At 41.5% G+C, this 23905-nt stretch overlaps 2 protein-coding genes across 4 annotated transcripts in view; one reads left to right on the top strand and one right to left on the bottom strand.

Moving 5' to 3' along the window:
- Positions 1-13409, bottom strand: part of SPRY3 (sprouty RTK signaling antagonist 3) — a 111450-nt gene extending 98041 nt beyond the window's left edge. The window contains exon 1 of the mRNA XM_086385924.1: positions 13004-13409. The gene's annotated coding sequence lies outside the window, so the exon portion shown is untranslated. The remainder of the gene's footprint in view (positions 1-13003) is intronic.
- TMLHE (trimethyllysine hydroxylase, epsilon) overlaps positions 12734-23905 on the top strand; it is a 52964-nt gene continuing 41792 nt past the window's right edge. For all 3 annotated transcript variants that reach the window (XR_015158239.1, XR_015158238.1, XM_086385922.1), the window contains exon 1: positions 12734-12856. The gene's annotated coding sequence lies outside the window, so the exon portion shown is untranslated. The remainder of the gene's footprint in view (positions 12857-23905) is intronic.

Below are 23905 nucleotides of genomic sequence, written 5' to 3'. Positions count from 1 at the left end.
CTGAGGTTTCCTCTATTTCTTTGCATTGATCGCTGAGGAAGGCTTTCTTATCTCTCCTTGCTGTTCTTTGGAACTCTGCATTCAGATGCTTATATCTTTCCTTTTCTCCTTTGCATTTCACTTCTCTTCTTTTCATAGCTATTTGTAAGGCCTCCTCAGACAGCCATTTTGCTTTCTTGCATTTCTTTTCCTATGTATCAGCACAGGGATTATAAATATACTTATGATTCATCTTTCTGGCGGGTGTGAGTTTAAAGTCAGTTTCTTAAGATACAGGTAAAAATATAGAATAATAATTTGATTTACATAAATTGCACATCTTAAATAGTTCAAGGTTTAGAATGTCGGGAGTGGGAGGTCCATGGAAAATTTTAAAAGGTTTTGTGGAAGATCACTGAGGAGTATAATAGTATAAGTATTTAAAATGGATTGCATTATGTGAAGGAATAGAAATATAAAAATAGAGAAAGGATGAGAAAAGAAGACAAAAGCAAATTAGCTTAAAGGTAACTCCATAATGCAATGGATATGACCTTGGGCAAACTTCAGGAGATGGTGAGGGACAGAGAGGCCTGGCATGCTGCAGTCCATGTGGTCACAAAGAGTTGGACATGACGGGCTACTGAACAACAACAACTCTATAAAAGCCATTGATGATTATTTAGAGACACATTAGAAATTATTCAGTAGGTACTTAAAGCTCAAAAAGAATCGCTTTATTATTTGTATGATCTAGGTTGTTTATCTCCAAAAGCAAATCATTGGAATGGAGCCAGTACTGCATTAGGGTTCCTAATAGCTCACTGTTTATGATGCCCTACTTTTTGTATTTGAAAGACACTTAAAGAACAAATTCTTCATAAGTATGCCTGGGCTCCTGGAACTTTATAACATGGATAATCCTAAATCATGGAACATGAAAGAGGGTAAAAATAGAATACCCTAGAGCTAGTAGATAACACTGGCCTAAGCAAAAGATTTCTGCTTTATTGACTATGCCTAAGCCTTTCACTGTGTGGATCACAATAAACTGTGGAAAATTCTGAAAGAGATGGGAATACCAGACCACCTGACCTGCCTCTTGAGAAACCTATATGTAGGTCAGGAAACAACAGTTAGAACTGGACATGGAACAACAGACTGGTTCCAAATAGGAAAAGGAGTATATCAAGGCTGTATATTGTCACCCTGCTTATTTAACTTATTTACAGGGTACATCATGAGAAACGCTGGGCTTGAGGAAGCACAAGCTGGAATCAAGATTGCCAGGAGAAATATCAATAACCTCAGATATGCAGATGACACCATCCTTATGGCAGAAAGTGAAGAGGAACTAAAAAGCCTCTTGAGGAAGGTGAAAGAAGAGAGTGAAAAAGCTGGCTTAAAGCTCAACATTCAGAAAACTAAGATCATGGCATCTGGTCTCATCACTTCATGGCAAATAGATGGGGAAACAGTGGAAACAGTGTCACACTTTATTTTGGGGGACTCCAAAATCACTGCAGATGGTGATTGCAGCCATGAAATTAAAAGACGCTTACTCCTTGGAAGGAAAGTTATGACCAACCTGGATAGCGTATTGAAAAGCAGGGACATTACTTTGCCAACAAAGGTCTGTCTAGTCAAGGCTATGGTTTTTCCAGTGGTCATGTATGGATGTGAGAGTTGGACTGTGAAGAAAGCTGAGTGCGGAAGGATTGATGCTTTTGAAGTATGGTGTTTGAGAAGACTCTTGAGAGTCCCTTGGACTGCAAGGAGATCCGACCAGTCCATTCTAAAGGAGATCAGCCCTGGGTGTTCTTTGGAAGGAATGATCCTAAAGCTGAAAATCCAATACTTTGGCCACCTCATGTGAAGAGTTGACTCATTGGAAAAGATTCTTATGCTGGGAGGGATTGGGGGCAGGAGGAAAAGGGGATGACAGAGGATGAGATGGCTAGATGGCATCACTGACTCGATAGACATAAGTTTGAGTGAACTCCGGGAGTTGGTGATGGACAGGGAGTCCTAGTTGTGCTGCAATTCATGGGGTCGCAAAGAGTCAGACACGACTGAGTGACTGAACTGAACTGAACTCTGCATTCTGTTGGCAGAATTCAGTGAGCCTTTGTCCTGCTTCATTTTTTTTTTTTGATAAGATTCTTTTTTTTTTTTTTTAAACTTTACATAATTGTATTAGTTTTGCCAAATATCAAAATGAATCCGCCACAGGTATACATGTGTTCCCCACCCTGAACCCTCCTCATTCCTCCCTCCCCATACCATCCCTCTGGGTCGTCCCAGTGCACTAGCCCCAAGCATCCAGTATCGTGCATCGAACCTGGACTGGCAACTCGTTTCTTACATGATATTTTACATGTTTCAATGTCATTCTCCCAAATCTTCCCACCCTCTCCCTCTCCCACAGAGTCCATAAGACTGTTCTATACATCAGTGTCTCTTTTGCTGTCTCGTACACCAGGTTATTGTTACCATCTTTCTAAATTCCATATATATGCGTTAGTATACTGTATTTATGTTTTTCCTTCTGGCTTACTTCACTCTGTATAATAGGCTCCTGCTTCATTTTTTTTCTCCAAGGCCAAACTTGCCTGTTACTCCAGGTATCTCTTGACTTCTTATTTTTGCATCCTGGTCCCCAGTGATAAATAGAACCTCTTTTTTGGTGTTGGTTCTAGGTGATCTTCTAGGTCTTAATAGAACTGATCAATTTCAGCTTCTTCAGCATCAGTAGTAGGGGCATAGGCTTAAATTACTGTGATGTTGAATGGCTTGCCTTGGAAACAAACCGAGATCATTCTGTCATTTTTAAGGTTGCATCCAAGTACTGCATTTCAGACTCTTTTGTTGACTATGAGGGCTACTCCATTTCTTCCATGAGATTCTTGCCCACAGTAGTAGATATAGTGGTCATCTGAATTAAATTTGCCCACTGCCATCCATTTTAGTTCACTGATTCCTAAGATGTCAATGTTAACTCTTGCCATCTTCTGCTTGACCAAGTCCCATTTACCTTGATTCATGGACCTAACATTCTAGGTTCCTATGCAATTCTGTTCTTTGAAGCATTGAATTTTACTTTCACCACCAGACACATCCACAACTGAGCATCGTTTTCTATTTGGCCCAGCTACTTCATTCTTTCTGGGGCTATTAGTAGCTGTCCTCCACTCTTCCCCAGTAGCAAACTGGACACCTTCTGAACTGGGGCAGTCATCTTTTGATGTCATATCTTTCTGTCTTTTTATACAGTTCATGAGGTTTTCATGGCAAGTATACTGGGGTGGTTTGCCATATTGCCATATGGTTTGTACATATTACAATTATCTTGTACTCTGTGGATTTCCTTTCCCTTCTATTAATAGTATCTCTTGATGAACAGAAATAATGCATACATATCACATACCACCATCCTCCCAGCAGACAAATTTACCTCTTTTACTGGGGCAACAAAAGCCTCCAGATAGATAGGAGTTCCCTCATTTTCTTGCCACTAACCTTACACTTCCTTACAGCCTTGACATTGAGGCTGTATATTGTCTCCCTGCTTATTTAACTTATATTCAGAGTACATCATGCGAAATGCTGGATTGGATGAAGCACAAGCTGGAATCAAGATTTCCAAGAGACATATCAATAACCTCAGATATACAGATGTCACCACCCTTATGGCAGAAATAGAAGAACTAAAGAGCCTCTTGATGAAAGTGAAAGGGGAGAGTGAAAAAGCTTAAAACTCAACATTCAAAAAACTAAGATCATAGCTTCCAGTCCCATCATTTCATGGCAAATAGATGGGGAAACAATGGAAACAGTGACAGACTTTATTATTTTGGGCTCCAAAAATCACTGCATATGGTCACTGCAGCAATGAAATTAAAAGACACTTGCTCCTTGGAAGAAAAGTTATGACCAACCTAGACAGTGTATTAAAAAGCGGAGACATTACTTTGCCAACAAATGTCCGTCTAGTCAAAGCTATGGTTTTTCCAGTAGTCATATATGGATGTGAGAGTTGGACCATAAAGAAAGCTGAGGGCCAAAGAATTGATGCTTTTGGACTGTTGTGTTGGAGAAGCCTCTTGAGGATGGTTGGATGGCATCACCAATTCGATGGACATGAGTTTGAGCAAGCTCTGGGAGTTGGTGATCGACAGAGAAGCCTAGTGTGCTACAGTCCTGGGGTCACAAAGAGTCAGACACGACCGAGCAACTGAACTGAACTGAACTGAATTTACACTTCCTTTCAACTTATTAGAATTGGAGGCCACAGAGAGACCAGAGAAAGACCAGAGGAAGAAGTAAGTGAAGAACATAAGTGAAGAACCAGTGAGGTTTACAAGACAGCAAATGGCAAGGGGATTTTCTTTATCTGAGGAGGCATTGGTTAGTTTTTGAAGCCCAGGACCTGAACCTAGAATGGTACATGAATGTTGCAGCAGGTATTCAGAATGCAATCCACTGCTACTGTGTCATCTATGGTGAGAAATAGAGTAACTACCTAGACATCACTGGATTTTTTTTTAATTTTTTTTTTAAATTTTATTTTTAAACCTTACATAATTGTATTAGTTTTGCCAAATATCAAAATGAATCCGCCACAGGTATACATGTGTTCCCCATCCTGAACCCTCCTCCCTCTTCCCTCCTCCCTCCCCATACCATCCCTCTGGGTCGTCCCAGTGCACTAGCCCCAAGCATCCAGTATCGTGTAATGAACCTGGACTGGCAACTCGTTTCTTACATGATATTTTACATGTTTCAATGGATTGTTTCTTCAAGAGGGTGGATAGAATTGAGTCCAGCAAGGAGCCAGACACTGTCCCATCAATGCAGGCATGAGTGACATTGCAGCTCACCCTCTGTCTCCTACTGCTCTTGACTTTTCAGCTCTACTATCTCCCACTTCGTCTCCCTCCTCTAGTCAGTAATCCTTGCCTGTTCACTGGATGCCAGCTGTTGTACTGCACTACTGCACTTTTCAAGGTGCTGTGCTATAGATTAAAAATGTTCCCTTTTTTTTTTGCTTGTTTACATTTTATGTATTATTAGTGTGAAAAGTATTAAAAACCTATTACAGTGCAGTACTATATAGCTGATTGCGTTAATTGGGTACCTAGGCAATGGCACCCCACTCCAGTACTCTTGCCTGGAAAACCCCATGGATGGAGGAGCCTGGTAGGCTGCAGTCCATGGGGTCGCTAAGAGTCGGACATGACTGAGCGATTTCACTTTCACTTTTCACTTTCCTGCATTGGAGAAGGAAATGGCAACCCATTCCAGTGTTCTTGCCTGGAGAATCCCAGGGATGGGGGAGCCTGGTGGCTGCCATCTACGGGGTCACACAGAGTCGGACATGACTGAAGTGACTTAGCAGCAGGTTAACTTTGTTGGACTTACAAATTGGACTTATGAACATGCTCTCGGAACAGAACTCATTCATATGTAGGAGACTTACTGTAATATATAATGTATATATACAACTTCATGTATATATAAATGGTTTCATATTGGACACACCTTTTAAAAGTTACTTTTTTCACTTAATTGTATGTTTTTATGATGTATCTATATCGTTAAAAATAGATCTAGCCCATTCACTTTTACTATATACATGTGTGTGTGTTTGTGTGTGTGTATATACATATATATGCTTTTTCTTAGGATTTAACTCAGAAAATAAATTCTTAAATGTCTGTGAGTGGTGTGAGGTATTGATCTACATTTATCTGCTTCCCTAAGAGCCAATTATCCTAACTCTGTTTATTGAAGAGTCAATCATTTCACCCACTGACTTATTGTTCTCTATGTGTCATATAATAAGATTAGATTTATACATAATTCTGCTTATAAGTTCATTATTTTCTCCATCAGTTATTTGTCTACTCATGTGTGCCTTAATACTATACTGTTTCATTATTATGGATTTGTAGTAAATTTTGCTATCTACTAATATAAGTTCTTTATACTTATTCTTCAGAAGTTTCATGACTCCTTTTATCTATTTTCTCTTCTACATGAATTATAATATGAATTTTAGTATCAGCATGTCAAGTTCTATAAGAATAAAATTCTATTGATATCTTGATTGTATTTTCATTTAATGTGTAGAATAATTTGAAAAAAGTAACTAAGTTTATGACAATGAATCTTCCCTTATGAACATATTATAACTTATATTCACCTAGGTCTTTTAAATGTTTCTAAAGTTTTAAAATTCTTTTCCTAAAAACATTACATCTTTTATAGGATTTATTTTAATAGACCTTGTAATTTTTGTTCCTATTATAAATAGTAACTTTGGGAGGAGGGTCTCAGTTTTGGCATATGAATATATGTGTGTATGTGAGTGTGTATTATGCACATAAAATATTTCACTTTACTTTTTGATATATATTTTGCTATTTAGAAAGGTTTCATTTTTATTCTAATGATATTTTTATTCTGGTGGTTTTCAAACTTTACCATATATCAGAATTCCTGGAGAGCTGTTACAACACAGGTTGCTGAGTTCCAACACCAGAGTTCTTATTCAATAGGTCTGGGGTAGGATGGGAGACTTTGCATTTCTAACAACTTTCTAATAGATAAGGACCTAGAAGTCCAGTACCACACTTGAAGAATCATTATTTTATACTAATATTTTCACATACTTTTTTCTTGATTATATTTAATTTTAACTTTTTACTTTGAAATAATTTACATTTAAAGGTAAGTTTCATTTAGGAAGCTAAACAGTTATGAGGGTCTTGGGTACATCTTTCACTCAGATTTACTAATTGTTAACATTTTGCAAATACTTGCTTTATTACTTCATCCCTCTCTCTCTTCCTCTCTCTCTATGCAAATGTTTATACATGTTTCTGTATATATTTATATTTACAAAGATATATTTGTATGTATATATTTAATCTTTGGTATTATTATTACTTTCTAAACCATCTAAGAGTAAGTCACTGACCTCATACCTCTTTTCCCCTTAAATACTTCAATGTGTATTACTTTAGAACAGGGATATTCTACCAGCAACAGATGAATGGATAAAGAAGATGTGCATGTATTTCATATAGACAATGGAATACTACTTAGCCATAAAAAAGAATGAAATAATATATTATTTGTGTGAAAAGCATTGTAAACCTATTATAGTACAGCACTATATAGCCAATTGTGCTAGTTGAGTACCTAGGCAAACTTTGTAGGATTTACAACAAATTTTCAGACTCATCCAGGAAAAAAAGGGAGATGGTTCAAATCAGTCTAATTAGAAATTAAAAAGGAGAAGTCACAACTGATACTGCAGAAATACAAAGGATTACAAGAGACTGTTTCAAGCAACTATATGCCAGTGAAATGGACAACCTGGAAGAAATGGACAAGTTCTTAGAAAGGTACAATCTCCCAAGACTGAACCAGGAAGAAATATAAAGTATGAACAGACCAACCACAAGTAATGAAATTGAAAAACAGTGAATAAAAATCTTCCAACAAACAAAAGTTCAGGACCACATGGCTCCACAGGTGAATTCTATCATACATTTAGAGAAGACTTGTGAAACTCTTCTGAATATTTGTAGAGGGAGGAACACTCCCAAGCTCATTCTACAAGGATCATCACTCTGATGATCCAACCAGTGATTGAAGCTGTAGGGTGAAAATTTAGGGAGGTGTCAGTAATCATATTTCCTGTTGCATGGACTTGAGAAACAAAAGGAACTTTGGCAGAAGGGGCAGAGGGGTAGAGAAAGGAAGAGAAAAAAAGAGGGGCAGAGAGAGAAAGAGAGTGTACCAATAAATGTATGAGGAAGAATAGATTAAAGAATGATAGAGAATCTTAATAACATTTGAACCCTTGGTTTTGATCATTCTTGAGGCCTAACTGTACCTTGTCCTTTCCAAGTTCTGAATGTTCCACTCCTACCTTTTTGTGAGACAGCCCATTATCTTTTCATAAATTTTTCTCTTTCACTTTAGTTGCAGGTAGGTTTTTGTGCCTTTTTTTTTTTTTTTTAAGAAAAGAATAACTTTATCCCTTTGCCACGCAAAGGGAGACATAGTGGGCTGCTGCCCCCAAAACCATGTGTCCTCACTTTGGAGAGACAGTGAGAAGTTTTACAGTAATTATTCAAAGAGGAGGTTGTGATCAGCTAGTGGACATTCTTCTGACGGGTTGATGGTGAAATAAGTGGGAGTCAGCATCATCAACCTTCAGGTCCAACTGGCCTGGGGTCTACATGCTTGTGGGCAGCATACAATTGTTAATTGCTAACTGCTCCCACATTGAGAGAGTTTCAATATCTGTAAAGCAAATCTAAGATATTGTTGTGTGTATCCATTTGAGGGGAACCAGGACCCTATCCCAAGGCTGCTCTTGACTGTTCGTTTCTCCCTGGTCTGGCATCCCCTCCCTTCCCTAATTAAGAACTGCTTGAATCTGCCCATTGGAACTCGCATTGGGTCAAGGAGGGTGAGTGAAGGCTGCTTCCTATCATCAAAGAAATGGAGGACACAGGCTTTGTGCCCCAGAATCCCACAGGGCCCTGCACAATATCACTATGTTGTGAGGGAGGAACAGATTTTCTTCTACCCTTCTGGGTTCTTCTGGCTGCACAAAGAATTAAATCAACATAAGACAGATTAAGAGGAGGACATCAAAGTTTAAAAACATGTATATATAGGAGGCTCAGCAATAAAGAATCTGTCTGCAGTGCAGTAGATGCAGGAGACCAGAGTTCAATCCCTGGGTCAGGAAGATCCCCTGGAGGAGGGCATGACAACCCACTGCAGCATTCTCATTGGAGAATCCCATGTGTGCCTTTAAACTACTAAAATGCCTTTACAGTGCAAAACTTACTGTACAGGCTACTAAGTTTGTGCTGAACCGTATTCCTGATTAGAGTCAGAAATGTCCATATCCTGTTCATATTCTCATACACAAAATTAATATAATTTTCAGCTTTTACCCAATTTTTATCCATCAGTAGATGAGGGAAGTTTTGTATGGCCTAAACGATTTCTTCTGAAAACCTTTAGGATTCATGTGTTTCTGTATATAGACTAGAATTAATGTTATAGACCAAAGCCTCAACCAAATTCAACATTGCACTGTGTACAGAATATTTATTTTCTGGCTAAAGTCACTTTAAGTTACATAATAAAAGTTACTTTTATTATGAATCTTCATTTTCTTTCTTTTGTAACCTTTCAAAGATAAGAAATTTCTTTTCTAACCTTTCAAAGATTAGAAATTTGAAAGCTTTGAAATCAATTAGAAATTTATTTCAAAGAATCAAAATGGTTGATTCTTTTAGAGATCATTTTGATGAACAAAAATTCAAAATTGCAATACACACTTTGATTCACTTTTCAACAATTCTCAAGGTTATGAACAGCATTAGAAAGCATGAAGCCTTCACTAAAATGCTGATAAAACCAAGATGTAGATGTTGACCAAAGATGATGGCTCCCATACATCATTCCTATACAACAGCTCATTTTAGGCTAGAGCATGCATGCATGCTCAATCACTAAGCCATGTCTGACTTTGTGGAAACCCATGGACTGTAGCCTGCCAGGCTCCCCTGTCCATGGGATATCCCAGACAAGAATACTAGAATGAGTTGCCATTTCCTCCTCCAGGGGATCTTCCTGACCCAGGGATTGAACCTACATCCCCTGTGTCTCCTGCATTGCGGGTGGATTCTTTACCACTGCACCACATGGAAAGCTAAACTGTAAAATTAAGGCCTACAGGCCTAATTCTGCCTCCTGTCTATGTTCATAAATAAATGTTAATGGGAATATATCCACGCTCATCATCTAAATATTACCTGTGACTGCTTTTGGTCAATGAATGTGGATTTGAATGGTGGCAGACAGAGACTGCGTGTGCCCCACAAAGCCTAAAATATTTACTATCTGACCCTTTGAAAAAAATTGCCAACACTTGGCCTCAAATATTAGCAGTACAAGTGGAGACAAATAGATGAGCAGATTATATTTTTTGAGTCAGAGAAGGAACAAGCCTGGTGAGTTCTAGCAACATAAGGGAAGGCAGGCCAGGGTGGTTAAAACATAAAATAACCCAGATATTACCGTTGGTTTTTCCATTTCTTATTTTGTAGCAATTTACAACCATTGCTTACTAATCAGACATTAACTCACTCATTCAACAAATGTTCTTTAAGTTCCCACTCTGTCCTAGACACTATGTTAGCTGCTTCACATAAACACATACATATCATAATAAGGGAAAACAACAATTAAGTAATTCTAACAGAATCATAACTAACTAACTCTGTGCTCAGTCTTGTCTGACTCTTTGTGACCCCATGGACTACAGCATACCACGCTTCCCTGTCCTTCACTATCTCCCGGAGCTTGCTCAAACTCATGTCCATCGAGTTGGTGATGCCATCCAACTATCTCGTCCTCTGTTGTCCCCTTCTCCTCCCACCTTCAATCTTGCCCAGCATCAGGGTCTTTTCCAATGACTCAGCTCTTCACATCAGGTGGCCAAAGTATTGGAGCTTCAGCTTCAGCATAAGTCCTTCCAACGACTATTCAGGACCTATTTCCTTTAGGATGGACTGGTTGGATTTCCTTGCTGTCCAAGGGACTCTCAAGAGTCTTCTCCAACATCACAGTTCAAAAGCATCAAATCTTCGGCACTCAGCTTTCTTTACGGTCCAACTCTCACATCCATGCATGACTACTGGAAAAACCATAGCTTTGACTAGAGGGACCTTTGTTGGCAAAGTAATGTCTCTGCTTTTTAATATGCTGTCTAGATTGGTCATAGCTTTTATTCCAAGGAGCTAGCATCTTTTAATTTCATGGCTGCAGTCACCATCTGCAGTGATTTTGCAGCCCAAGAAAATAAAGTCTCTCACTGTTTCCATGGAGCCTGATTAACTAGGTTTCAGTGTCAGCCCTGACACTTAACTACTGTGTGATCCTTGTAAAACTGCTTAATTTCTCTGAGCCCCAGTGTCCTTATCCTTAAAGCAAAGATATCCTTATCCTTAAAGCAAGGATAATAATATTATCTATCTTAAATGTTATAAATACTTAGTTCAGCCTTTGGCCTATGGTGGTAAATTTAATAAATGTCGGTTACTATTATTAAGGCAAATGGCTTCTTTTTCCCCAGCTGTTAAACAGGCTTTATCTATCAACCTCTGGCCTCTTTCTGGGTACTTTCTACCTGTTGATTTCAACTTCCCCTTATCGATCTTGTCACTCTAGTTGCTATCGTCATGCTCTTTCCTATTACAGGACCTTTGGTCATACTGTTCCTTCCATCTGGAATGTTCCTTTTCCTGTTTGCCTGGCTAATTCCTATTTGCTCTTTAAACTCCATAGGGCATGAACTCTCTCCAGTTTTTGTTTACTATCTTACACTCAGTGGTTAATACTGCACCTGGAGTTTGGTCGACACTCATTAATGTTTGCTGCATGAGTAAACACGAGTCTGAGTCTATCATCTCACATTATTCAGTATTCTTATGTACATTAATTCACATCCTAGCTATAGCCTTTTTTCTTTCTACTCACTGGTTCTAGATAATGCTCACCAAATATTCACTACACACAAGATTTGTTAGGTTCTGGCTAGGGACTCTGAAAATAAATTTGAAAAATATGAATTTCCAGCTTTCAAGAAGCTACCTGCTCACGGAGGGACACAGGCATGCAAACAGAGAAACTATAATCCAGAATGATAAGTGGTTATACTTGAGGCCTGTGCTTGAGACCATTGGTCACACTGGACTCATGAAAAACCAGAATATACACTTACCTAGGAAAGAAAAGGAAGGATTCATAGAGGAGGTAGTATCTCAATTGAGCCAAAAATAATGAGTAGCAATTTTGAAAATAGACAATTAGGGATAAAGCATTTGGCAGAAAGAATTCCAGGGTAAAAGTATGAAGGGGTTTTTTTCCTTTGTTGGTCCTGACTTCTACAAACCTTTTCCTTTTCTATTACCATTTTGAATAACAATTTGCATGTTCAATAACTACGAGACTGCTCAGTCTCTCATTTTCAATGTCTATACATGACATTTGTTATTTGTTGCTCTCAGATTTTCCCTTTGCCCTGAATTTCCATCACACATAGTATTTCAGTGAGCTTAATTTGTCCTTCTTTGTTATATGTATACTATTCTTCCGTGTTTGCGTGCCTAAGATGTGTGTTCCTAATGATTCGTTCCATTCTAGCGCTCACTGTACTTAACACTGTACCTGGACCTTGGATTCAAAGTGCTCAACTAAATTGAGGGGAAGCCTGGCGTGCCACAGTCCACGGGGTCGCAAAGGATCGAACACGACCGAGCGCCTGAACAAGAGAGTTGGTGGGAGGCCAGCAGTGAGTGCTGTGTTCACGTAAGCTCAAGAGAGCGGCGGAGTCTATTGGAAGAAGGTAAATTCAGTGAACCTCAATAAAACTACCGGAAATAGGAGCATCCGAGGCGGAGTCCTGAAAAGGCAAGCAAGGCGACCTGGGTCTTACACGCATCATTTTATGGGTCCATCTATTTTGCTGTCTGCAACTGATGGGTCCCAATCTGCTAGGAATCGACCTCAGCGACCCGTCTCCATCCTGCTGACCCCAAAGATCCAGCGCGCGCGGCCACCAGTTGCATGCCCGGCGCGAGGCACCGCCCTCCGGCCGGAAGGAGAGGGGCGGGGCCTCCGGGCGGGTAATGGGGCCTCGCGCCGCGGGAGGGGGGAACGTGGGGCTGCCGGTTTCGGGGCCAAAAGCAAAAGGGCGGGCGCAGGGCTGCCTTCCGAGGCTCTCCTCGCTTGCGATTCGTCCACTTGGCTGAATCGGGAGTCGCGACCTCTGGCACAGGTGGGTCCCGCCCCATGGAGCGGGGAAGGGGTGTTCTGGGTGGGTTCGATGAGTGGTGTGGCCAAGGCGCTGGCTTGCAGGCCCGGGGAAGTGAGAGAGTGGCCGCCCCCACCCTGGCTACTTGGGCCCCAGGGCGGTGGTACTTACCTTCACCCTGGCACTGGAGAAGGCCACTTGTGCCTTGCTGCAGGGCTTCCGTTACACGGTGGGAGGCACTTGCGCGACCCAGAGCCCGGAGATCAGCGCGTGGTCTGCTGGACCCAGTGCTTGGGAACAGCTTGCAGAGCTGCAGCAGCCTCGCTTTGGGACTGCTGCCCAGAGGACATAGTCTCAAACTCGAGCAGACTTCCCCGCCCTGGGTCTGTCCTTCACTGTGACCAGCTTTCAGCGAATCCCTCCCATCTCCATGCTTCGCCTGGCTGGGCAGTGCAGTGCACGCTGGAATTCGGTTGTCTGCAGGACCTTGCAGCACCGACTCTTTCTTGCTAATGTTTTCTGCCCAGATAGTACCCTTTCTCAGCCCCTCCGGAGCAGGAAACCTAGCAAGAGGCAGGGCAGGGCCTTGGGGAAGTTAGGCCAGATCTCTCTCTGTTATGCAAACAATTCTGCAAAGCCCAAGGAGGCTTCCTTTACCGCCTGCTGGGAAAACTGGAAACAACATTAATTCAATGCCTTGGTTGAATGTTAACTCTAAAGAATGCCCTTCTGAATGCTTTACCATTAAAGAGTTTAACCAGATGATAAATCATTTTCCAAAACCTTATGGGTTGAATGAGCATTGTACACGGTCTGACAAAAAGTCTAATCGGAAAGATTTGGGTGACTTAGCTGTGTACTCAAACGCTGCAAGACAGACCTGAGCTCTCATATGGAGGAATGCTTTCATATGCCATTCCCGTAGAGTTGTCTTTTAGGGTTGCCTCTTAGCTTGGTATTTTCAGGAAACACTCTATTAAAAATTACACTTGATTTTGCATTAACTATAAGGGCAAAGGAGAAGGCAATGGCAACTCACTCCACTACTCTTGCCTGGAAAATCCCATGGACGGAGGAGCCTGGTAGGCTGCAGTCCATGGGGTCACGAAGAGTTGGACACGACTGAGCGACTTCACTTTCATGCATTGGAGAAGGAAATGGCAACCCACTCCAGTGTTCTTGCCTGGAGAATCCCAGAGACGGCGGAGCTTGGTGGGCTGTCATCTATGGGGTCGCACAGAGTCGGACATGACTGAAGCGACAGCAGCAGCATAAGGGCAAAGAATTAGAAACACTATCGAGGGACATGATGCTATCCCTCTAATTCCTTCTCATTAAGGAACTAGTGACAATGATAATGGCAACCATATATTATGCAAAACACTGTAATCTTCACAACCACAAGAGGTAAATGTGTTTATCTGTCATGATACTTAAAGATGTTATACTTTATCTCATAACCAGTATGATGAAGGGAATGTTCAAAGGGTGGGTTAAGTCTGGGGGTGTCTTTTGCATGTCCCCCGGTTTCTTAGAAGAATGGTGGACTGGGAGGGATCACTTTCTGATTTTAGTATCTGTATGAGGAACCACAAGCAGCTCTGTATCTCTGCTTGTCAACTTTGGAAACAGCAGTAAAATATCCTAACTGATCACTCATTCTCTGCAGTGTTTCTGGCAGCTGTGTTTTCTGCCTGTCAGAATGAGGTGGGGTGGGGTGGACTCAGGCCCTGGGTGAATACACCCTTCTGATGGGAAGAGTCTCTTTCTGCTTGGAGCCAAAGTGAACACGGATCCACAAGCTGGGCACCATTGCGACCCTCTGTCTACAACACCACATGTCCCCCATGCTCATATGGGCTGTACATGCACCTGCTGTTGCCCACATGTAAATAATTTTGCAGGACAATTTACAGGCTTTGGGCAAAATCTGGTCTCTGCCACGCCCGCAGGGTTTAAACAAGGAGTGGTCACTGGTTATGAATGCGAATGTCCTTTAGGATGGGGGACCTGATGATTTCCCAAGTGATCAACATGGTGAGAGGGAACTTCTGCTAGACATCTGCTGAGCCGACCTCGTGGGTGAACATAGGACTGGCTGTTTGGCAGGACCCCGTGGAGGCTTTGGCCATATTTTTCCTCTGTTCATTCACACTGTCACTCCGAAGACAATCAGTGAATACTTCCTCTGTGCCAGGATGCTGATCCACTCTGAGATGAGCAGCACAGGAGGACAGTAAGTTTGAGAGGACAACAGAAATTCAACTTGAAGCATGCTAAGTCCGAGGCATCCTCTTCCTCATTCCTAATATCTGATCAGTGCAAAATCTTGCCACTTCTGCGTCCTGAATAATTTTTTGTAAACCCACTCACTTCTCTTTCCTCCCCTGTTACTCAGAATTTCAACCCAGCAACACTCTTTCTTTTTCTGTTAATTACAAAACTGTATTAAAGGATTCAAGTCCTTGCTTGACCCTCAGTCCTCATGGGAAAATCTTCACTCCTACCATAACCACAACAGCAACATCAACAACATACAGCAGCTCAATGAGGCGTGTATGACCCCTAATGAATAATCAAACACACAAACTTTCTGTTTTTCTCTCCTTCCCAAAGTGTTTTTAAAATTTTGTATTGAGATATAATTTACACACCATAAATTTGACTCCTTTTACATGTACTTTCAAGGATTTTTAGTAAATTTATCAAGTGGTGCAACCATCACTGCATCCAACGTTAGCTATTTCTATCACCTCAATAGCATCTCTCTTGCCCATGTGCACTTAGTCCCCATTACCATCCCAACCCCCTTAACAACCACTAACCCACATCATTTTACATTGTTTACATTCACATGCACCACCAGCACCATATAAAAGTTCTAATTTCTCTACATCCTCACCAATATTTTGTCATTTTTCCTCTTAGAAAATGTATAGCTGCCCTTGTGGATGTAAAGTAATATCTCATTTTAGATTTGATGTACATTTCCCTAATGTAAAGATATTGAACATCCTTTCATCTGTCTTGTCCATTTGTAAATGTTCTTTGAAGAAATATCTATCTAATATTTTGCCCATTTTTTCAATTAGGTTATTTCCCTTCCTATTATTGAGATGTAAGATTTTTTAAGTATATTTAGGATACAAGTGCTTTATCAGGTATATCATTTGAATTTTTTTTTTTTCCTATCTGTGACTTGTCTTTTCATTGTTTAAATATTTTTAGTTTTTTCATTTTTTAATGATGCCTTTTGAAAAGCAAAGGTTTTTAATTCTGGTTAAGCTCAAGTTATCATTTTTCTTTTGCAAATTGTGCTTTTTCATGTTGTATCTAAGAACTCTTTGCTTAATCCAAGGTCATGAAGATTTTCTCCTATATGTTCTTCTGAAAGTTTTATAGTTTAATCTTACATTTATTTCTAATCCATTTTGACTTCTTTTGTGTGTGTGGTGTGAGGTAGGCGGTCTAAAGCCACCTATTTTTTAAGCTGAAGTATGACCTACAATACCATATTACTTCCAGGTGTGCAATATAGTGATTGGATATTTCTATACATTATGAAATTATCACCATGATAAGTCTAGTTACCACCTATCACCATACAAAGATATTATAATGTTATTGGCTATATTCCCTATGTATACATTATGCCCACACAGCTAATTTATTTTGTATCCAGAAGTTTGTACCTCTTAGGATCCCTTATCTGTTTCTCTCATCCCCCATTACTTCCCTCTTCTCTGGCAACGGCCAGTTTGTGCTTTGTTTCTATGAGCCTGTTTCTGTTTTATTTATTCATTTGTATTGTTTTTTACATCTGACACATACCTGAAATCATATGGTATTTCTCTTTCTCTCTTTGACTTATCTCACTCAGCACACTACTCTCTAGGCCCATCAGTGTTATTGAAGATGGCAAGATTTCATCCTTCTTTATGGCTGACTAATATGCCATCATATATACATATCACATCTTCTTTGTCCATTCCTCCATCAATGAACACTTAGGTTGTTTCCATCTTTTGGATATTGTAAGTAATGCTGAATTTTGGGGCATTTGGAGAGAGGACCTTCAGTGTCCACTCTTGAGGCAACTGGCCCCTGGGAAAGTCTGCACCATGCAGGTGCAGAGTAAGACTCCCGTGTCTTACCTGACTGGGCCCCTGGGGAGACATGCCAGGCCCTTGGATACCCATTCACCTTGTGATGTGTGGGCCCTGGTGGGCGGTGGTCATCTCCGTGAGTGGATAGGGCAGCGTTCTGGGCTGGTGGTGGACAGAGACATCAGTCCTGCTCAGGGGTCATGGCGAGTCCCCTGGACCCAAGAGCGCCATTCTATGCTATCTGCTGCGGCAGCCACTGGCAATCGTGATTCAGACTTGAACCCAAGGGAGACAGTCGGTTCCCCCATCATACCAGCCGCATCTTAGGAACCACCACTGTGGACGTGCCAGCCGCCTTACTGGGCAGCGTGGAGAGGCCACCTTGCCTCCATGGCAGGAGGTTCCATGGGACAGTGCTGCTCCAGATCCTTGGACACACATGTGCAAGGACAACCAGCCCCAGAGGAAAGCCTGTGCCACCCCAGTCCAGTTCTCCAAGCCGGGCTGTATTCTCATGCAAATGTGCCAGAGGCCCGAGCTCTGAGCCCTGTTGCCTCCTTGCAGCCCCAGGGCAGGCAGGAGAGAATGGTGTCCCCTACCCATCCGAGTGGGTGAGCCGGCTGTGAGCAATCCAGGAGGACTTCTGGTGTGGGCGCTGGCAGTAGGGTAGGAGTGGGGAACCCTTTGAATACAGTAGAGTGACCATCTCTGACTGCCCCCCACTGGATGCCCAACACCTGTGAAGGCCTCAGTGTGTTGGGAAACCATGGAACTTTCCCCCAAGGCCTGCTTGCTTTGGGAGACTTTGGTTCTCTTGACCTTCCTCTTGGATTCTCTAGAACTTTCTGGCCCAGCTGAGCAAACAGGGGGTTCTGCATTTGGCCCTGGGCTCCCAGGGAAAAGTCATTCCAGTTCCCTTTGCCCTGACCATACACCCACCTGTCTGATCCCTCCAACCTGTAGTCACAGGTCTATTGTCTTTGGGGTTTGATGGTGGGTTTCTTTTTGGACTGTGCAGCTGGTGGGATCTCAGTTGCCTGTGCCTGTACGCTCAATTGGTAAGTCGTGTCCATCTCTTTGCAACCCCATGGACTGCAGCCCGCCAAGCTCCTCTGTCCATGGGATTGTCCGGGCAAGAATCCTGGAATGGGTGGCCATTTCCCTCTCCCGGGGATCTCCCCACCCAGGGATCGAACCCTATCCTGAGTCTCCTACATTGGCAGGCGGATTCTTTACCATCTCACCACCTGGGAAATCTACCTTAGTTCTCCCTGACCATGGATCAGACCCCTGCCTCCTGCAGTGAGAGTGCAGAGTCTTAAGCACTGACCACCAGGTGAGATCTCAGGATTTGTGTTTTCTAGAGGGGACGTGGTGATATATTTTAGGAGACAGGTCTTTGCTCACTTAGGGGTCGTGGCTGGCAGGTGTGTGATCCTCAAGGATGATGGGGAAGGTATGGGCTTGGTTACAGACTCAGCAGATGCTGAAAAGGTGGGAAGGGAAGGCTGGGGGTGGCGCCCAGGGCTACCCAGGGAGCTATAAGCAGCATCAGTGTCTGGAGGTCCTGTTCCCCCAAGGCCCAGGGGTCCTCCCTTTGCAGAAGTGTGGGGCCCAGCTGCCAAGGTGGGCGGCCAACCTGTTGAGCACGTGGTTGAACTGACACTTGCTGAGGCTTCCTCTCCTGAGCCTGGACTCAGGAACAACTGGCTGTGATCATACTCTGCTGCTCGGGAAGGGACATGTGTTTCTCCTGATGGAGGAGGGCCCGTTGTTACAGAGAAGCAGTTGAGGCTAGGGGCATGCTTGGGGAGCTTTCACTCCTTCCCCAGACCTTTTGCAGAGACAGAGTGCTAATGAGAGGGTGCTGGGGTCCTCCCCCACCTGACTCCTAAGCTGTCACCCAGCAGGTAGGCCCTCCAGACTTTAGAGCTGTGTTGTAACATGCTTGAGAGTGGGAGGAGGGCAGGGAAGGACCCAACAACTCCCCTTCCTGTCCCCCACAGTTTGGAATGTGAAGTTTTGCACTTAGCTGTGCCACCTGTTGGTTTAATAAAAGTGGCTCAGAGCCACTCCCTTTGTCACCGAGCCCACCTGGCCCTGGGACAGATACCTGCATTGGGTTGTTGGTGTTCAGAATCTCCCAAGGCTGCTCCCTGGAGAACTTTGGGGCTGGCCAGTGCATCGTCTAGTCCCTACAGATTTAAGGTGTTACTATATCCCATGCCAGGCCTCCCTGGTGGGCTGCTGGTGATCCCTAGCTGCCTCACATCCCCAAGAATCATGGATGTATTGGCTCATCCCCATGGTCAGCAAGGTGATGCTAGCAGTAAAGAATCTGCCTCCATTGCAGGTGATGTGAGAGACGTGGGTTCGATCTCTCAGCCAGGAAGATGCCCCTGGAGGAGGGCATGGCAACCTGCTCCAGTATTCTTGCCTGGAGAATGGACAGAAGAGCCTGGTGGGCTACAGTCCATAGGGTTGCACAGAGTCAGACAGGACTGAAGCAACTTAGCATGGAGTCTGAGCATCCCTACGGCAGTGGCAGGATGTGTGAGAACCAGAGAAGATGGAAGGGAGGATTTTAGGAAGCATAGCTCTAGCTTATGAACTAAATTCACATGGAAATGTTTGTTGAGGGTCACAACTAACGATCAGAATCATTAAAAAAAAATAACGCCGCATTGAAACACACAGGTACATATATATTTTCAAGTTACTATTTTGGGTTTTTAAGGTACATGCCCAGGAGTGTTATTGCTGGATCATATGGTATCTCTGGTTTTAATTTTTTAAGCAACCCCCATACTGTTTTCCATAGTGACTGTACCAATTTACATTCCCATCAACAGTGTTGGAGGGCTCCCTTTTCTCTACATCCTTGCCAATACTTGTTACTTGTTGGGTTTTTGATAATAGCCTTTATGACAGATAGGTGGTGGTATCTCATTGTGGTTTAGATTTGCATTTACCCTTTTCCACAGAGATTAGACCTACATCATGACACAACTCTCCTGGACTTCTCAGACTCTGTCTCTATTTTCTGTCAAATGTTTCCCCAGATAAACCACTTGCACAATCTGTGTCTGTCATGGCACCTCCTTTTCAAAGGACCTGGACTAATGCAGTTGTCAACATTACAGATTGGGATATTTCTCATAGAATATACATTTCTGGCTCCTCTCAAATATGGCAACATTAAGACTCTCTGGCAATAATTAGCTAGAGCTACGTAGTGGCTAGGATTTTTGGACAGATCAAGCATTCTTCGATTCACCCATCTCACCACAGTCTCCTATTGTCTCTTATGCTTCACCTATTTATGTTTCTTGCCTAGACCCTGTGGGCATTTAATTTTGAGACCCTCATGTAAAGGAGCATCCTCTTAACTCATGCAGTCCAATATATTCTTGCACTAGTTAAACCCAGACAAAGATACGTATGACAGATGCAATCTCAGCTTAGAGCTTTTGCTTTGGCCTTCTTTAAACCAGAACGATATCATCATGCACAATTCCCTTTTTGTTCAAACGTCGTTTTTCTCAATAAAGTCTACCCTGATCACCATGTTTAAAAGTCCTACTTCCTTCAGCACACCCCTTTATCCTGCTGCATCGCTCTGACTGCCTTCTAATATTTATTGATTATATTTATCTTTGTCCTTCCACTAGAAGATAAGCTCCATGAAAGCAGTCATTTTTGTTTGTTTTGTTCCCTGATAAATCCCAAGTGCCTAAAATAGTTTCTGGCACAAAGTTGACCCCCAATAAATATGTGTTAAATGAATTGAGCAGGAATAATGAGAGGGAGAAATACAGTAGGCAGAGGAAACCGCATATGTGAAGGCACTGAGGCACGGGGCAAGATAGATGGGGCCAGGAGATGCGTCAATAGTTTTGTCTGCCCTCAAGGAGCTCTCAGCGAATGGAAGAGAGAAGTAATTAAATGGGTAATTATTGGATGTGTTGTAAGCTCATAAGGATATGCACAAAGTGCTGTGAGAACACTGGGTAGGCAGCTCCTAACTCTTCCTAGGAGGGTTAGGAAGATTTTACAAAGGTGACATTTGAGCTAGGTCTCAGGCAGGAGAGTGATATGCTTAAAGTGTTTTAAGAAAATTAATCTGGCAGTAGTATGGAAGGTGGATTGGAATATGGATAGAATGGAGGCAAGGAAACCATCTAGTCTATGGCAGTAGTCCAGGTATGAGCTGATGAAGGCATCTATAGGAATGGAAAGAGAAGAACAAATCTGAGAGACATTTGAAAGGAAAAATTGACAGAGGCTAAATGGACTCTTGGCTTTAAGCCTTTTAGGAGGGAATGCTTCTTCCTTAGCAATAACCATGCAAAGGTTCAGATTGACCTATTATGTAATTGCTTACTCTGACTAGAATTTCTAGCGATTGCTGTTCTCCAAAAGTTTCCCTTAGGATGATTGATACTTGATGGACCTTAATTTACATTACGATGGCGTTAGACTCTAAAGATTGGGAAGCTCTCAAAAACATCATTTCGACCATGAAACAGCAAATTATCCTATTAAAGGAGAACTGAGGGAAGCCATGGGTTGCAGGGGAAGTTTTACAATGACCTCATAGGTGCTATTTTTCTTTTTAAAGAATAATATATAAAACAATGAAAAGAAGGATGAATATAGCAGATGGCACGTTCCTAAAGGATTAGTATTTGAAAGGATTAAGGCCCAAAATTATCTCGAGCTTGTATAAACATGTATTTGCAAAGACAGGACAATGTTAACTATGTTCTCAGAAGGAAAAAGTACATGTGTCCTGGGTTGGATAAGTTATAACTTGATATTGTTTAACAATTCCCAATGATCAAAAGAATTAATAAGAATAAAGAAAGGTGCTTTAACACTTAATTTATATAAGTATACTACCACTTCTAACAAAGAAGGAGGAAGTTTTCAATCTACTAATCAATGAGCTAAATATGTCCTTGGTTAGCTTCTAGAACAGGTTTTCAAGTAAACGAATACCTAGAAAATTGCAAAGTTATCAACAAAGACATTCCACACAGATCTAATTTTATTAGAGGTGTTTATGGAAATATGACAGCTATAACATGTACATTGAATGAATGCAATTTCAGCAAGATTTTAACAAGTCTTTTATGATACCCTTGGGAACAAGAATTATGAATCCATATTGGTGGGTTATATAATTAATACAATTATATATTAATAACCATACTCAAAGAGTGCTGATCGCAGACCATAAGCAATGGAAGAATTTGAGATGGCCTATTGCAAACCCTACCTTTGGTTTGATCTCATCAACACTTTCATTACTTAAGTGAAGATTTAGAGCAGACACCTTACCAGATTTAAAGATGCTATGAAACTCGAAGAAAATTAATTCAATCCAATGTCCACAAATGTTTATGAAATTCTCCTAAGTACTAGGAACCATGCTAGATGTTAGGGTACAAACATGAATGACCCATAGGTTTCCTGTTGAGATGTATCCAGGTCTTACTGGTAGTAAAGCATAAAAACATATAATTTATTTTTTTTTAATTTTTGCAATCATCAGAATTTAATTTTAGAGCATTTACATCCCTGCAAAAAGAAACTGCCCACATATTAGCTGTCATTCCCCAATTCCTCCCTCCCCACTGCTCCAGCTGGAGACAAGCACTAATCTACCTTTTATCTCTTTGAATTTGCCTTTTCTGGACATCTCATATAAATGGGATCATATAGCATATGGCCTTTTGTGTCTGACTTCTTTTTGTTTATATTGGAGTATAGCCAATTAACAATGTCATAATAGAAAGGCATACAATTTCAACAAAATGTATTGAGAAGGAAGACAGAGGCATAAACAGACTGTTATGAGAGAACTAAAGAAAGCTGCTAGTTCATTCTGAGAATCTAGGGGAGAATTCTTAGATGAGATGATATATCTCCACTGATTCTTAAAAGATGAATAGAAGAGAGTAGGAAGGGCTTCCACTTTAGAGGAACAAATAGCATGAACAAGAGTTTCTCAAAATTTAGAAAGTATAGTGAGTCTGGGAAACTATGAACAAAATAAGTACAAGGAAGTAAATAATAGGAAGTCAGGCTGAGAGGTGGCCTAGGATCAGGTAATTGGAGGCATTACCTAATATGATGACTAAATTGGGCTTTTCCCAGAAGACCATGTGCTTAGTTGCTCAGTCATGTCCAGCTCTTTGTGACCCCCATGGACTGCAGTCTGCCAGGCTCCTCTGTCCATGGGATTTTCCAGGCAAGAATACTGGTGTGGGTTGCCATGCCCTCCTCCAGGGGTGAAAACCCTAACCTATTTCAGAAACCTCCCTCAGTCATCAGCAAATTATTTTATATCTCTAGCTATGGACTTGGTATATGTGATTGGTTTCATCCCCCATCCACATGAAATTCAGTTCCTTTATCAACTTTTACCACATAGTAACATGTACACATCCACTCAAAGCAAGCATTTTTGCAAGGAGTTATTGAGAAGGTTCACATCAAGCTCCATATTGCTTCTCTGCAGTGGCATGACCTTTTTTTCCCACAAGATGAATGAATTCCTTTTAAGATCATATGCAAATGGTGTCATTTTATTAATATTTATGAAAGCATCACATTCAGGTTGTCATCAACTCCGAGAAAGGTACTTTTGCCAGTAGATATAGCTTATCCCTAATAACAATAATGATGAGGATGGTTAGAATGATAACAGCTAACATATATAGGTCTTACTATGTGACAACACAGTTCTAAGTACACTAAACCCATGAGATAAGTGTTATTGTTATACTCATTTTACAGAACAGGAAACAGAGTCACTGAAAGTTTAAGAAACTCCCACAATTACACATAATCAGTGGAAAAGAAAGTTTCAAGGCGTCAAGATGAGGGTGATCAATAGTGTCACAGTGATGAGTCCCAGAAGGACAAGATCTAAAAAGGCAACCCTTACATGTGGTTGGAA

Source organism: Bos grunniens, chromosome X, assembly GCF_055505025.1.
Source record: "Bos grunniens cultivar Pamir isolate PY7600 chromosome X, Bosgru_T2T1.0, whole genome shotgun sequence".
Classification (NCBI taxonomy): domain Eukaryota; kingdom Metazoa; phylum Chordata; class Mammalia; order Artiodactyla; family Bovidae; genus Bos; species Bos grunniens.
Note: the sequence above shows the minus strand (reverse complement) of the source record. Positions and strands in the feature narration are given on the sequence as shown.